Source organism: Megalobrama amblycephala, linkage group LG19 (genome assembly GCF_018812025.1).
Source record: "Megalobrama amblycephala isolate DHTTF-2021 linkage group LG19, ASM1881202v1, whole genome shotgun sequence".
In the NCBI taxonomy this organism is placed as follows: Eukaryota; Metazoa; Chordata; class Actinopteri; order Cypriniformes; family Xenocyprididae; genus Megalobrama; species Megalobrama amblycephala.
Genome location: NC_063062.1, coordinates 11486770 through 11502776, shown reverse-complemented (window position 1 = coordinate 11502776; position 16007 = coordinate 11486770). Strand labels below are relative to the sequence as shown.

The 16007-nt window shown below is 38.3% G+C and overlaps 1 long non-coding RNA gene across 1 annotated transcript in view; it reads right to left on the bottom strand.

The window, feature by feature from the left end:
- Positions 1-665: 665 nt before the first annotated feature.
- LOC125254407 overlaps positions 666-16007 on the bottom strand; it is a 62684-nt gene continuing 47342 nt past the window's right edge. Inside the window, exons 3-4 of the long non-coding RNA XR_007181656.1 lie at positions 11857-11942; positions 666-1215 (exon numbers count right to left, since the gene is read on the bottom strand). This is a non-coding gene — a long non-coding RNA (uncharacterized LOC125254407). The remainder of the gene's footprint in view (positions 1216-11856; positions 11943-16007) is intronic.

The window sequence follows — 16007 nt, the reverse complement described above, 5'->3', positions numbered from 1 at the left end:
CGGGCCGATTACCGAGCTCGGAGCCCTCTCCCCGGACAGCACGCCAAATGCGTTTACCAATTTATTTACCTGACTTATTTGTAAGTGTGAACTCGTGAAATGAACTATAGTGTCCTGAACCCATTAGTAAAAATATATCAAAAATATAAAAAATGTCTGAATAATTTTTGGTTTGACTGTATAAATGATGAAGGCATGGTAAAAAGCCTTTGAGCTCAAACAATAGAGCATGGCACTAACAACGTCAAGGTACTGATAAAATGTGTACATTGAATGCAATGTAAAATAAAAGTGTCTCCCAAAATGCAAGAATGTAAAAAGATTCCAGGAAGTTTTCATATATATACATACATATATATATATAATTATATATATATATATATATATATACTGTACACATATAAGTAAAAAGTAAAAATCAATCTCAAAAAAAAAAACCAACCCCTTGGGCTTAAATGTGCCTAAAGTTGAAGAAACACTCTTTAACAAAAAGAAAGAAGTCAAAAAGCTAAAATTAAAGTTTTCCCACAATATCATGTGTTATAAATTGTGGTTCATTCGGCAGTTGCTATGGACACAAGTGGTCAACAAGGTCAGAAGTTTGCTTACTGTGTATGTTTTTCTTAGTTTCATTTGTTTGTTTTGTATGCTTCTGATTTTCTGGTGCCATGACTGAGCAAAACAAACCGGACAAGAGCTAAATTTGACTTATTTACTTAAGACAAAACCAAAAGACAAAACATTACCTTTCCATGTCATGTTGATATAATATTACCTCTCATTTTCTGCTCACATTTATTGCTTTGAGAACTGTAGAGAAACTCGTATTCTCTCAGCGTGACCACCAGACAAAAATCACAGACAGGCCATGGTGTGTTTCAGTAAGTAATGGATTGATCTGTTAGGGATGTTTTGGAGTGAGGCTGCAGACAGGGAGGGGGGGCAGTTTGACTGTGATCATCCAGCTTACGAGAGTGTCCCCACCCGCTGCACCACATCATCTATCCCTCCTTCTCCTTCATCTCACCACATCACAGATCTCTTTTTCCTCTTTCCTCCCTTGCTCATGGAGAGTGTGCTCTGGAGTATCCCTCTTCAATCTCCCTGCTCAGCGTGAACCCACCACAACCACGGACACATCACAGCGTCTCCTCCACCCTCTGGACTCGGGATTGAGTGCTGCCTCCAGATCCTGTTCGTCTGTTATCATTCCTGCTGTGAAAAGATCCACCACAGAAACGCAAATGATAAAGACAAAAGAACTCAAAACTAAAAAGATATCAAAGGAAGAAGCGAGGGAGTGAGAGACGTTAGAAGAAATGGAAGTTTGGAATAAATTAAGTAGATACAGGCTATTTTGGTCATATTAAGAGATTCAAGAATTTGAATCAAGAAAATTTTGTATTAAAGGAATCGTTCGAAAATTACAATGAGGGAGAGTATAAATGATAACGGGTTTTTCAGTTGCTCAATGCAATCATCATTTTAGATGATCGCAGAAAATAAAATAAAAACTCTTTGATGTGGCAGATTTGATGCAAACCCTCTTTTGCTCTGATAAACTCCTGATTTAAACCCTTGTGCAACATTACATACTGTACGTGAGATGTTTATGCATGTCCATGTTACATACGTCCTAGCCAAGTACGTCCCTCCCAACCAGCCCTGCCAATCACATGCCAGCATTTATGCATATTTTTACACAGCAAAATATGCTGCATCCATAATTTTTCCTGCCCAGAAGTGACATGCCTCCACCTAAATGCACTAGATTCATTCCTCATTTCATTGAGCTGCATAGTTAATGTCTGACCGACATGGCCTGCTGGACAGGAAGCCTTTGCTAGAATACTTAACAGCAAAAAAACACAAAAAAAAAAACACAGTGATTCATTTACGGCATGAAAGCAGAAATTAAAATTCCGCCTCTTCTCAAATAGCAAAGTCGACAGGCTGACCTGGAATGTGGACAGTGCAACTGAAAGACAAAAAGGTTTCCGATCTTTCACAGCCTGGAAAAAAAATGGGTGGGCAGACAGAGATGACCTGCCCTGACTGTGAAAACGGAAGCAATAGTTAAGTGTTGAGTGTGCTGGCAACCAGTGACCTCTGGCTAACACATTCACACAGTATATTGGGAAGAATTCAGACTATGTAGGTAGTCTATGGAAGCTGTACCAGATTAATCCTTATTCTATGGTGATGGTAGGAGCAAGGAACACACATACAAGGCCATAAAGATGTTGTGGAATAATGTCCACCCTCCATGGTCAATCAACTCCATATATTCTTATTTATTTTTCATCTCCACCCTTTAACCTCTTCCTGTTTCTGTTCAATCATCTCTCCTTGTGTCAAGTCCATTATCTCTCATCTCTCAAAAGGAGGAGTAGATGTGTGTTGCCCCAGCTGATGTTAATTATCGCTGGTCACTGAGGCGTGCTCACCGCAGCGTGTTTCAAATGGCCACTTGTCTCAGACACACAGCGGCATGTGTAATGAGTGCTGGATGAATTAAGAAACAGGGCCAAGGACAACGACAGCAAGGAGGGGTGAGCCACCCCGTGACCCTGAGGATTAACATCGGACTGTCACTCAGGAGAAAAGGATGGAGAAGGGATGGATGACTAGAGGGAAAATCCAGAAGGACATAAATATGAGATGCTGAGACTTAAGGTATCACCTCAATCAAGAGAGAGCCACAGTTTGAGTTTGTTGCTGTCTGAACGGTTGGCTGTGGTGTGGATGCTCTGTATGCCAAAAGAGAGCTAATCAGTGGAAATCTGTCTGTCTGTCTGTCATCTCTCCTATCACTTCTGACAGCAGAATGTGAAAACTCACTGTCAGCCACACATGCACATCAGGCATTCTAAATGGCAAAAGAGAGGAAGAGCGAGACGGGGGAGGGGGGGACTGAAAAGAAGTAGACGGCTAGTAAAAAGTGGTAATTATAGATGTTAATAATAATAATAATTAACAAAAATACAAAAAGTATTCTCGTCGCTTTCTAATCACTGTAGTCACGTTGACTATTTTAACGATGTCTTTACTAATTCTCTGGACCTTGAATGTGATAATTTCGTCGCTTTCTATGGGAGATACAAAACCTCCCAGATTTCATCAAAAATATCTTAATTTGTGTTTCTAAGATGAGCAAAGGTCTTGCGGGTTTAGAATGACATGAGGGTGAGTAGCTAATTAATGACAGAAATTACATTTCTGGTTTAAATCAGGTTAACATTAGGTTTAAATGATATTTTTTTAATAAAAATAAATAAAAAATAAATAGACCCCTTAATCGTCCTACGTCACAGTGACGTCACCGCTCTAGCTGGAGGCAAAACATAAATAAGAACTCATAGCAGGCACGCTAAAAGTTTGAGGGTTTTGACTTTAAAATGTCGTCTTGTTGTGTTTTTGGCTGCCAGAATAGAAGGAACAGGACTTTTGGTTCAAAACTAAAGTTTTACTGGATCCCGGCAGACATTCCTTCATAGAAATCAAGAAGACAAACTGTGGTTGAATGCAATACGGCATACAGATTGGACGGAGACGATCATAAATAATACTCGTGTTTGCAGTGCACACTTCACATCAGGTAAAATAATCGATGCATATGTAATGGTGTGTTGGTTTTATCTAGTGAAAATCTGCAAGTTTCTGTTTTATAGGTGAAAAGTCGCCAACTTTCAGTGCACTAGCTAGCTTAAATGTTTAACAAACATACAGCGATAGATGTGTGTTGGCATCTTTTGAATGGTCTCTTAAAATAATCCACATTGCTAGCCATAATCATAGTTAGCCCAGCGTTAGGTTACATTAGACAATAAGCCTTGAAAAAATTCCCTGAACCACCTGAAAGTAATTCATATGTTGTCTAGGAAATATCGAAAACTTAAAGGGATAGTTCACCCAAAAATGAAAATTTGATGTTTATCTGCTTACCCCCAGCGCATCCAAGATGTAGGTGTCTTTGTTTCTTCAGTAGAACACAAATGATGATTTTTAACTGCAACCGCTGCCGTCTGTCAGTCGTATAATGCAAGTCAGCGGGAACTTGGACTATAAGAGTAAATAAAACACGATAGACAAATCCAAATTAAACCCTGCGGCTCGTGACGACACATTGATGTCTTAAGACACGAAACGATCAGTTTGTGCGAGAAACCTAACAGTATTTATATCATTTTTTACCTCTAATACACCACTATGTCCAACGGCATTCATCACTCGATTCGTGAGGTCTGATCGCGCTCTGACAGCGGCAGTGATGTCTAGCACTCATTGAAGTATATGCGCAAGACATCACTGCCGTTGTCAGAGCGCGATCAGACCTCACGAATCGAGTGATGAATGCCGTTGGACATAGTGGTGTATTAGAGGTAAAAAATTATATAAATACTGTTCGGTTTCTCGCACAAACCGATCGTTTCGTGTCTAAGGACATCAATGTGTCGTCACGAGCCGCAGGGTTTAATTTGGATTTGTCTGTTGTGTTTTATTTACTCTTATAGTCCAAGTTCCCGCTGACTTGCATTATACCACTGACAGACGGCAGCGGTTGGAGTTAAAAATCATCATTTGTGTTCTACTGAAGAAACAAAGACACCTACATCTTGGATGCGCTGGGGGTAAGCAGATAAACATCAAATTTTCATTTTTGGGTGAACTATCCCTTTAAGTTAATTTACAAAAATAGCTGTCACGGTCCCGCAGAGTCAGTGACAGTACATATTCGGACAGTTCTGTACCTTCTTCTGCATCTATGTTTAATAAATCCCTCCTAAAGCATGCTAGCTTACACTTGTCAACATTGAGTCCAGCGCCTCTTTTTGCCTCCAGCTAAGCCCTGCCCACCAGGAAACGTTGCAATGTTTACAAACTTTTAAGGGGTCTATAAATACACATTATAAATTACACACACACACATTTAAAATGCATCCAAACATCAAAAGAACTTAAAAAAAAAAAAAAATGACAGACTATTAATAAAGCACAAGTTTCTTTGAGAAAATGACTGTTCTTTCAGGTTCTATGTGGGATTTTACTTATGTATGAAATTTTGTGCCAGATTTCTTACTAAGCACACCCAAGGTACAGAAAGAGGAAGATTACAAATTGCATTGCATAGATAATAAGTCACGCTCAACCTGTACTTCTTCCAACCCAGCCAGCTGTATGTGTGTGTGAGTGTGTGTGTCTGGTGTGAAAAACAACGGGCTCCATACTGTGCTGCTTCCAACAGCATCTGCCTCTCTTTTCTCTAAACTTCAGCAGCCACACCTATGAAAGTGTGTGTTTGTGTGCATGTGTGTGTACGCGGATGTGATGACAGCTGCTCTGCACAGTGTGTGTACTGCTAAACTCTCGTCCACCCCTGCTGACTGTCCATGCTGTGCAGGTATAGCAGCTCTCTCCTCTGTGTGTCCTGCTGCCTCATTAAGCCCAAGCGACATACACACACACACACAACAAAAATAATCCATTTGTCCAGCAAATGAGGCTCTTATGTCTTCAGTCCATATGAGACCGGAAACAGGTAGAAACAGTTCAGTTAGTACTGTCCAATCACAGACCAGCTCAACATAATCAGTCAGAATACTTACACTGCAGCTACACTTACTGTCGTTTGGGACCAACAACTAAATTGTCTTCCTTTCAGTTCATGAGTGTGACTTTGAATTTAATTGGCCATGCCCCACAGGAAAATGAAGTGAGACTCTTTGAATTTCAATTCATTTGAATTCTGCTTCTTTACATTTAAATTAAAACTGCATCTAAATTTAATTCTGCATCCTGTTTGCTACAACTTTGGAATTGAATAGAACTTCTCAATTCAATTCTGAATGGTGCACAACCCCGCAAACTTCCAATTAAAGGTACAGGTTGTAGGACCTGCCACTAGAGGGCGCACTACCAAAACAATAGCAATCGCGTGGTTTGATGACGCTAAGAAGGTGCGTGGAATGATGGGATTTGATTGTCTTCTACCCAACCGCTGACGGCCATCAATCAGATGGAAAGATAAATCATGGATTTAACAGATGAGGTAAAGTTTTATAAATGTATAAACTATGGTTCAGACGCGTCCTTGCGCGGGTCTAGAGACGCGATGCCCCGCGTTTGCTGTGTATGCCCCATAATACTAATCGTGTTGATTGTTATATACGTTTTCTGTAAAGATACGAATCAAAACAACTCACCTGTCGAGTAAAACACAAGCGAGATCGGCATCTCTTTCTAGGTGAAGTTTGTCGCGAAAGCTTTCTCAATCTAGAAAATGCAACACCAATATTGATCCTCGCTCTTTCTCTCCTCTTGTCCCAAACTCTTCTTGGGTCGTTTGGTTGGCCCGTACGCTTACGTTTACGGGAGCTGTCCTTGTCGACAGAACCAGCGGCAGATGGTAAACAGTAATTATTTTCCATAAATAAGTAACACAATCCACCATAAAACGTGCAAGAAGTAAATAAGGAACTGCTTGAAGCAAGCTAGTGGTTTGCTGGACGCTAGACACTACTTCCGCATTTGTCCGCGACACTGTTGTCATGTGGTTTCTACGTCAGTAAAGGCGGTAACAAAGGGTAACTGACGTCATTGACAGGGCGACTGCACTGCCCCGTGTCACTGTTTAGAATGGGAATTTTCTCATGATTTACAAGTAGTTGAAAACATTAGAGATATTGTTAGTAATCAGCTGGACAAAATATATAACACTAGCCTAGTGGTTTTTGGATATTTTACTGCGAATATCTTACAAATTGTACCTTTAATGTTCATGGATTAAAAAATAAAATGTTCAAAAAGCAAATATTAGTGTGGTGTTCGGGTGTCCACATTCCTTTTGGTCACGTAGCATATGGTGAAAGTAACTTTGATTCACGTACTGACCAAACATTGGCTCAGTTATCTCAGTAATCTCTCTGCCTCTCACTCTCTGTTTTTTTATCTCTCTGTTTCTCTCTTGCTCGCTTCATGAATATTTAGTGCTTTTCACTCAAACAAGACAATCATTAATTTCAAAGAACGCCCTTCATTCAATCAGCTCAGCTGGAAAGGGCACTGCCGGAGTGAAAACAAACAAAAATACCACAAAACCACTCTGCAGACACCATCGGCACCACTAGCAACCCAATGGACATTTAAAGACTAGAATCAAAATCAGAAAGTGTAGAGAGATCCGGTGATAAATAGACTAGATAACTTGGAGGGATCTTTATTGCATCCCACAAAGACTTTGCCCTCTTGTCTTATCCAGCTGTGAACCAGACGGCCAAAAGAGGAAGAAAGACCGGCAGGAAATGATGAGTGACCTCTCGCTGCTAAAGAGCTGATTATCGTTCATCATATAACATATCCTAAACAATAATTTGTTCTGGATCCTCTAATCTGATTGGACAAACTGCATTCCAAACTTGTTAATCTAAAAAAATGGGAGGGACAAAGCTGAACAGTTTGGATCATTAATATTAATTTAGGGGCCAGCAGTTCTACCTCATTTGCTGAAAGGCAGATGATGTTAAATAGGCAGTCTTGCTTGTGTGATATTACAAAAACACACTATAGGAGGAGGACAATGGAGAGGAAGACTGAATGGAATGGAACAGAGTTATTTTTTTGCTGACAATATTAGCTTTGGAGAATATGAAGGTAAGGCACTGATGTTTCTAATTCGAACAGGACTAATAGAGTCTAATTTCATTTCCATGGTTAAAAATGAATCAACGTGCTGTACACTTATGCAGCCTTAACATAAATGGGAACTAAAAAAGTTGGGTTTATCAACACATTTATCATCTAAACATGCTTATATGCACACACACACATACTTACATGCATTTATAAAAAGAAAGAGGGAAAGATAGAGGAGTAAACTGGATTAGGCTCAAGAATAGTGTGCTCAGATTTGCAGTCAATTATGAGGGATTTAGGCCGTGCTATGTGAAATCATTCTGGTGGCTTGCTCCTAATATTACATCCAGAGAACGGGTAAGCTCTAGTATTTCAGTGCCAAGCCCCTCTGATAATCAGGGCTGAACTCCCTCAGCAAGGAGAGCTGTGCTGTGGAAGCCCTGTTATGAGACTTGCATAGTCCTTGAGCTCAGTTCTGATCGATTAACTCATTACATACTTAGATCCAACAAATGTTTAGCCGCTATGTCCATGCCAGCACTGCACCAAAGCTGTACCAAACTAAAACTCAAACTAATGACTGACAATGTATATTTAAGGTTGAGGGTCACTGACTGAACCATTGATGATGGGGCAGATGACTGGATGCTTGTGGATGGAAGTTCCAAGAGCATTAAGGTTCTGTAATTGGTTTGTCATTATGGACTTATATCTTAATATGGGAGCTCATATTGAGTTATCATTATTAATCTAAGTGAGACAACAACCACACACAAATATATTGGAACAAGGCTGGTGATAATCTACTGTAATGACAAGGAATAACTACAGACCAGAAACAGGCCAAGATCAAAGACCTTATTAATTTCAGCTCCTTAAGGGATAGTTCACCCAAAAATGAAAAATCTGTCATCATTTATTTTACTCACCCTCAAGTAGTTCCAAACCTGTATGAATTTCTTTGTTCTGCTGAGCACAAAGGAAGATATTTGGAAGAATGTCAGTAACCAGACAGATCTCACCCCCCATTTACTACCATAGTAGGAAAATAAATACTATGGTAGTCAATGGGGGGTGAGATCTGTCTGGTTACTGACATTATTCCAAATATCTTCCTTTGCGTTTTTTAGGTGAGAATGTAGTTGTTTAGACCTGAAATATGTGACTCATATTTAATCATAGCGCCTATTTTATTATTAGTTTAGACGTTTTTGGAGATGCGAGCTCCAAGCCATCAGCGGCCATTCATTGCTTGTGTACCCGCCGAGAACAGCTTCATCTCGGCCAGTGCTTTGGGGGAAATTCATTTTGGGTGCATAAAACGGGCAATCTTTGGTCTTAATCTATTCCCTGTTCCTTGGCAAATCGAATTTAGCTATATTAAATTTAATAATTTAATAAAGGCTGTATTTAACTTACATCCTGTAGAGCACTGCTTTTGTACGTTTGACTGAATTGTACAATTGTGTTTACCCTATTATAATTGCTGTCAATTCTTCTTCTCCGAAATGAATTGCATTTTTGAGGGCCTAAACATGCTTGAAAACTCATGAAACTTTGCACACATGTCAGAAGTGGTGAAAATTTACGTTATATGATATAACGTTACGTTATATGATATAATATATAGCAATGTTACGTTGCTAAGGTCTTGAGTTTTCACTTGAAGGGTGTGTCTGTGGCAGCCTGACAAAGTCGGATGTTTTGCCATGAAAGAGGAAGTTGTTGTAACTCAGGCATACAGTGTCCGATCTGCCCCAAACTTCACATGTTGATAAGAGTCCTGGCATAAAGACATCTATATGCAGATATTTAGTTAGTCATAGCGCCACCTGCTGGCAACAGGAAATGGCATGCTTTGCACAATAATTCACTCCCAGAAACACATTCTAATATGCCATGAAGTACCAAACATGCTAGAAACACTTGGCTAAGTGCTAATGTTTGCGCCAGGACATTGTTGTAACTCAGGCAAACAATGTCCGATCTGCTTGAAACTTCACATGATTGATAATAGTCTTAGCCTGAAGACATCTACATGGCAATATTCAGTAATAGTAAAAGTGCCACCTGTTGGCAGCAGGAAGTGTGGCAAGTCGAAATGACTTTGGCATATTTCAACTGTATTTACTCGCTTACATGCATGTCACCCACTATTAACTGATTTCCTAAGGCCACCGGGTGGTGGTGTTTCCCTGGGTGCGAGGGCCCTTTCATCACTGCTTGCAGCTTTAATTTCCTATTGTCATTTATAATGGCTATTGTGGTTAATTTAAATACTGTTGTTCAATAAATATTATATTTTATATAAATAATATGTTGTATTTGCTATTGAGAAAGGGTCCATTAGTGCTTAATATGGATTGAGTGAAACGTGCATTAATACGCCATTATGCTCTCAATAATACTGTACAAAATACAATGAGTTTCAATGGAGGGACTCAACATTTCTTTGTTACTAGCCCTAAAGTGACATTTTAGAATTAGTAACGGAGCCTTGGTCAAACTGTCAACTTGAGATTTGAATCCGTGGTGGAAGGAAGTAGTTCTGCACTAAAGGGGGTTTTAAAGACTCTCCATTGTTCACTCATTTATTTACACACACGTGCCGTCGAACTGTTGTATAAACCCAATATCACACTTGTAGCCATGCAATATGGCTGTATATCAGCACAGGCTGTGATTCGGCCGTAGGTTATTAAAGCATACTGATTTACAGCCATATTGCACATCTACGAGTGTGATATTGCTCATATATCATATAAATTAATAGTGGTATTATTATATAGTTATATAATTATTATTAACACATATACATAGGACACACCGCATAAAAATATCTTAATTTGTGTTTGGAAGATTAACCAAAGTCTTATGAGTTTGTAACAACATGAGGGTGAGTAAACAATGACAAATTTCATTTTTTTGCTTGAACTATCCCTTTATGGGCTCATGGTTTGGCTGGTTATCATGGCCCGGTTCGCCCCTGCTGGTAGATAGTCGTAACTACACCACCTGGCTGCGAAAAGCTTTATTCTCCATTGGTGGCCTTGCAAAAGACAATGTGCATTCTGATTTTGTTACAGGAAATATTTATGTTTAAATTATTAAATTGTATTGTATTATAATGTGTGTTTTACCAGTTTTTGGAGGGCTCTTAAAAGCATGAAATGGACTTTCCCTGTCAGCTGCCTTTGACAGATGAGCGTAGGACTGATGACATCATGATGTAATTTCCTGCATGATGTAATTTTCTGCTATCTTTGCTAAATTCTATTAGCAAAGATAACAGAATTAGCAAAGAAGACATGTACTTGCAGAGGGTTCTGCACCAGCAGGAAAACTGTCACTGAGAAGTCTAGGAATGCTAGTGGTTAACTTTCTGGAGATATTACAGACCTCCTTGACTCAAATGAATAAAGCAATGTTTACGAATGCCATAGAGCCACAATTTTGCACTTTTCGGGGAAATCAATCTACAAATGGCTTACTTAGAGTTTTCTCTACACATTAAACTGGACAAGAATATGGTATTTCACTATTGAAAGAAATTACACACATCACCTATAATGAAGTCCTTTGACTAACTGTACAGAACAGAGAGCAGAAAGACTTGCGAAAAGTGCCATTAAGTGTGCCCTTTCATAGATGTGAGTGAGGTTATGAGTCTGGGACTATGAGATCCAAATGAGGCTCTAGATATGACAATAAACCTGCACGCACACTCACACAAACAAAGACAGGTGGGGATTGCTTACAGTATAGAAAGAGTTTTAATGAAATGACCACTGAGAGACATTTTACCCAACGACAAAAAATGCTTCTGTAATTTGCTGTCAGGTTGTCAAGAGACTGGCAGAAAATAGCAAATGATCTCAGTGGTCCAGCTTCTTGTTTGAAAGAGGAAAAAGAGAGAGAGAGAGAGAGAGAGAGAAAGGATGTAAGTGAGCAAGGAAAGCGAGAGAGTGAGAAATACAGACAGTATAGAGGAGATGGAGGAGGAGGCCATTAAGCGTCTCTCCGGCTGCTTTGTTTGCAGTTTATGTTGCACTTTATTTCCACCATAAACAACTGCATGAGCCCAGCGCATCTTGAGCACCTCTATATATTACCCACAATGCCCTATGGGGCGGGGGAGTGTGGCACTAAGGGAGACAGGGGAAGGAACATTATGCAGATTCTATTATTCTTTGTCTGCGTCTCATGACTCTACTGATCCAGTACCTTATCCCAGTAGCTTCCTCCAGTCCTTCCAGCAACTCCATGATTCATTCTTCCTAACCGCTGCAGCTACACACCGTATTCCAGCACTGTGAACAAAGAGGATAGGAACTTATCATTTTTAACAGGAGTCATGTAATTTTTAAAATCATTTTCAGCTTTATTTCCCTGAGGCTTACTTATAATGTTATGATGTACACTTACAAAAACAGTAGTTTTTAACAACAGTTTTACATGACCCTTAAAATAACTAACAAGGCATGACACAGTTGAGAATTAGTTAAGAATTAGTTAAGTATTATTATTATTTTTATTTTATTTTTTTGTATTAAGTGCAGCATAAATTTCTTCTGTAAAGCAGTCTTTCTTCCAACTAACTATGATCACAACAAGCAACAACCAAACATTGTGGAGGGTAGCTCCACCCACTTTGTATCCACAAATATTATTGGTGCAAAAGTATGATTTACACCAGTGGTTCCCCACTGCACACTGCACATTTTTGGGCTGCGTCCAAAAGCTTAAAAATTGTGCCTTCAGAGGATGCATTTAAGGTAGGAAGGCATCAAGGCACATCTGAATCCAATGTTCACTTCCTGAGAAACCTTCATCTGATCGGTTTTTGAAGGCAGCATAGATGTATCCTTCGCTGCCTTTGATATCCCACAATCCTGTGCTTTCCAATCTGTGACAGTTGAGCTAAAAATTAAAGATGGCATCTGAAAGTTGCAGTTGGTGGTAAGTTTTGTGTAAATGTACATTTTTGGCCAACATTTTCCACTTTTGATGTAATTTCTAGTGAGAAACTATTATTGTAGTAATTAAATATTTGCTTAGTTATCACCAAAGTTCTCTCTATTTAGTTGTAGATCATGTCACGCTGCCTCAGAAGTCTGTCAGAAATCAGTTTCACCAGGTACCTGCATGCAACCATCTACACTGTAAAAAATGACCGTGATTTTAACAGTAAAAGACTGTAAAAATGCTGCGGTGAAAAACTGTTGATTGGTTTACAGAAAGTTTCCGTACTATATACGGTGAATAACTGTAATAGATCTAATGGTACATTTAATGTAATTTTACGGTAAAATACCGTTAAATTCACAGTTTTTGGAAGTGAAAAATAACAATTCATTGTAAAATTTACAGTGAAAAACCGTATATTGACATTCCCACAATTCCCTGCGTGATACTTCACATTTGATATATTTTCGTTGAAATAACTCTGTTTATTCTTAGTTTTTCTCATTTTTTTCTAATCAGTTATGTACATTAGGGTTTTATGTTACATCTAATGTTGTTAAATTAATGTTTATTGCATTTTTTAAATTTCATGCATGTTACCATGATGGTGTTTAGCGTGTGTGTGAATGACACTGTGTGTACCTTCTATATGTTAGTGTTGTGCTTCTCAGCTTGTGGAAAATCTGCTTGTGATGAACTTTGATTCATCATGTGACTCTCATCACCACTGTTATTGGTGACTGTCAGTGTATTATAAAGGTACAAAACAGATATTAGTACTTCATTAGGTTGGTAAATTAACATTATATCAGTTAATGAAATACGTTATTTTACCGTAAATTTAACAGATTTAAAATGTAAAATTCACATGTAACTCCGTAAGTATGTTTACGGTTTGATGTCATTTTTACAGTATTGTTCTGGTAACCACAGCTGCCGGTATTTTTCCGTAGAAACAACGGGATTTTTTTTTTTACAGTGTACACGACAACGATGGGAGTTTCTGAAAATATTCACCCTGGCAGGAGTTTTCAAAAAAGTTCGGATTCAGTGACCTGGAGCCCGTTCTTCGTACCTTGCTAACTCAGTTAGCTGGATTAGATTGATGACGATTTTGATTTATCTTGGATTGTAGCTCAAACCTGCTCGGGAGCAGGCTTATTTCATGTAAACAGGATTAGATGGCATCTTTTTAAGCGGAGGTGATGCTCAAAGTTTGTCCCAGCCACTGTTACTTTCCCACAAGAGTACCCTAATGTAAACCAGGGACAATAATAATGATTTAAAAATAAATTTGCAAATAATATTGTAACGTCGTGTAGTATATCATAATATAGACACAGGCAGTTTTACTCATTGATAGATTCATTCGTGAGAGAATACCTAATAATTTTATTGGAGTCTTACACACATGATGTACAGATAGTCTATGCCGTGTGTGCATTAATTTGAACCGCGACAGCTATTATGAGAGTGGCTTGATGAAGCGCAGGAGATGCAGATAACTTGATCTTGAGATCTTGATCCCTTAAGAAACTTTAATTAATGCTGTCAAATCTGCTCCAAAGGTAAATTAGTTTCTAATTAACACATTGAAATAAAAAGTGCCTGTACAAATACTAGACATTGTGAATATAGCCTAAATAATTGGGTAATCATGTAAAAACATTTATCTATTATAACATTTATGTCGTTCCTCTGTCATTTTATTCTCATGGCTGTTTCCTTATAAATGTCTAGAAATTCGTCAAGATTTTCGTCAGGTGTCTTTTTAAAATATATGATGTGATTATGTTGCTGTCTTGACTCCAGCCAATCGTTGCATTGCTGATTGTGGTTTCAAGTATCGATACATCTGCCCTTTTCAGGGAACACAAGAACGCGCAGTAATCTTAGACAACTTAATCCAGATATTTTAATCCAATCCGCAAATTCTTTTGAAGAACCAAATTAGCCAGAGTTCAGTTATCATGATTAGAAGATCTAGCATCTGTCAAATCATCTCAGATTAAGCAAGGTACGAAGAACGGACCCCAGATACTGCGTTTGCGTGTGGACGAACAGCCAAACCGCAAAGAAAAAGCTGTGGCTTTTTTCTGACACACCCATCTGAGATCTTGGCGTCTTTGCTTACAAGCTGATGAGTTGAATCAGGTGTGTCTAATTAAAGGGATAGTTCACCCAAAAATGAAAATTTGGTCATTTACTCACACTTATGATGTTCCAAACCTGTATGAGTTTCTTCTGTTGGAGGAACACAAAAGATGGTATTTTAAAGAATGTTGGTAACCAGACAGTTGACGGTAGCCATTTTGTTCCTACTATGAAAGTCCTTGGTTACCATTGACAGTTTGGTTCCCAACAATCTTTAAAATATCTTCTTCTTGTGTTCAACAGGAGAAATTAACTCATACAGGTTTGGGAAAACTTGAGGGTGAGTAAGTGATGACAAATTTTTTTATTTTTGGGTGAAGTACCCCTTTCAGGAGATATCTAAAATGTGCAGTACTTGGGGTATTTCAGGAATGGAAACCACTACCATTTGGGGTCTGTAAGATTTTTTTAAAGAAATTAATACTTTTATTCAGCATAGACACATTCAATTGTTCAAAAGTAACAGTAAAGACTTTCAAATTCTAACAAAAAAAAAAAATCAAATAAATGCTGTTCTTTTGAAATTTCTATTCATCAAAGAATCCTGAAAAAAAGTTTCATGGTTTCCACAGAAATATTAAGCAGCACAACCATTTTCAACATTGAAAATAATAAGCAATATTTCTTGAGCAGCAAATCACTATAGTAGAATGATTTCTGAATGATCATGTGATACTTTTTGAAATATATTAAAAGAAAACATTATTTAAAATTATAATAATATTTCACAATATTACCATTTTTTCTGTATTTTTGTTCAAATAAATGCGGAAATGGTGAACATATACTTGCTTTAAAAACATTTTAAAATTCTTACCGACCTAAAAAAAACTAACTTTAACCTTTAACCTAACTTTATTTATTTGTATCTTTCATTTAAAAAAAAAAAAAAAAAACACCACAAAAGTGTATCTACACAACTATTTACTCATACTAACATATGCATTTGCTATATGGTGAACATGTAAAGAGAGAGAGAAGGTGAATTTTGCTGAGGAATCAGTCGATTGCTTCAGGCGCGGTCGTTGAGCTACGCTTGTGGGCGATGGCTGTTTCAGTAAACATTCTACGGGGCCAGTGTTTGATCATCTGTGTAGTCAGTGTTCTCTAATTGTTTTGCAAAGCATGCTAATTGCTTCTCATCCAGTCTCTTTAAATGTCAGTGCTCCCTGTAGTTACAATGTGATTCACCGGTCCTTGAAAATGGAAACAAGGCTGAATGATTCAAAATGGTGAGGAAGGGACAGAGCAAACGG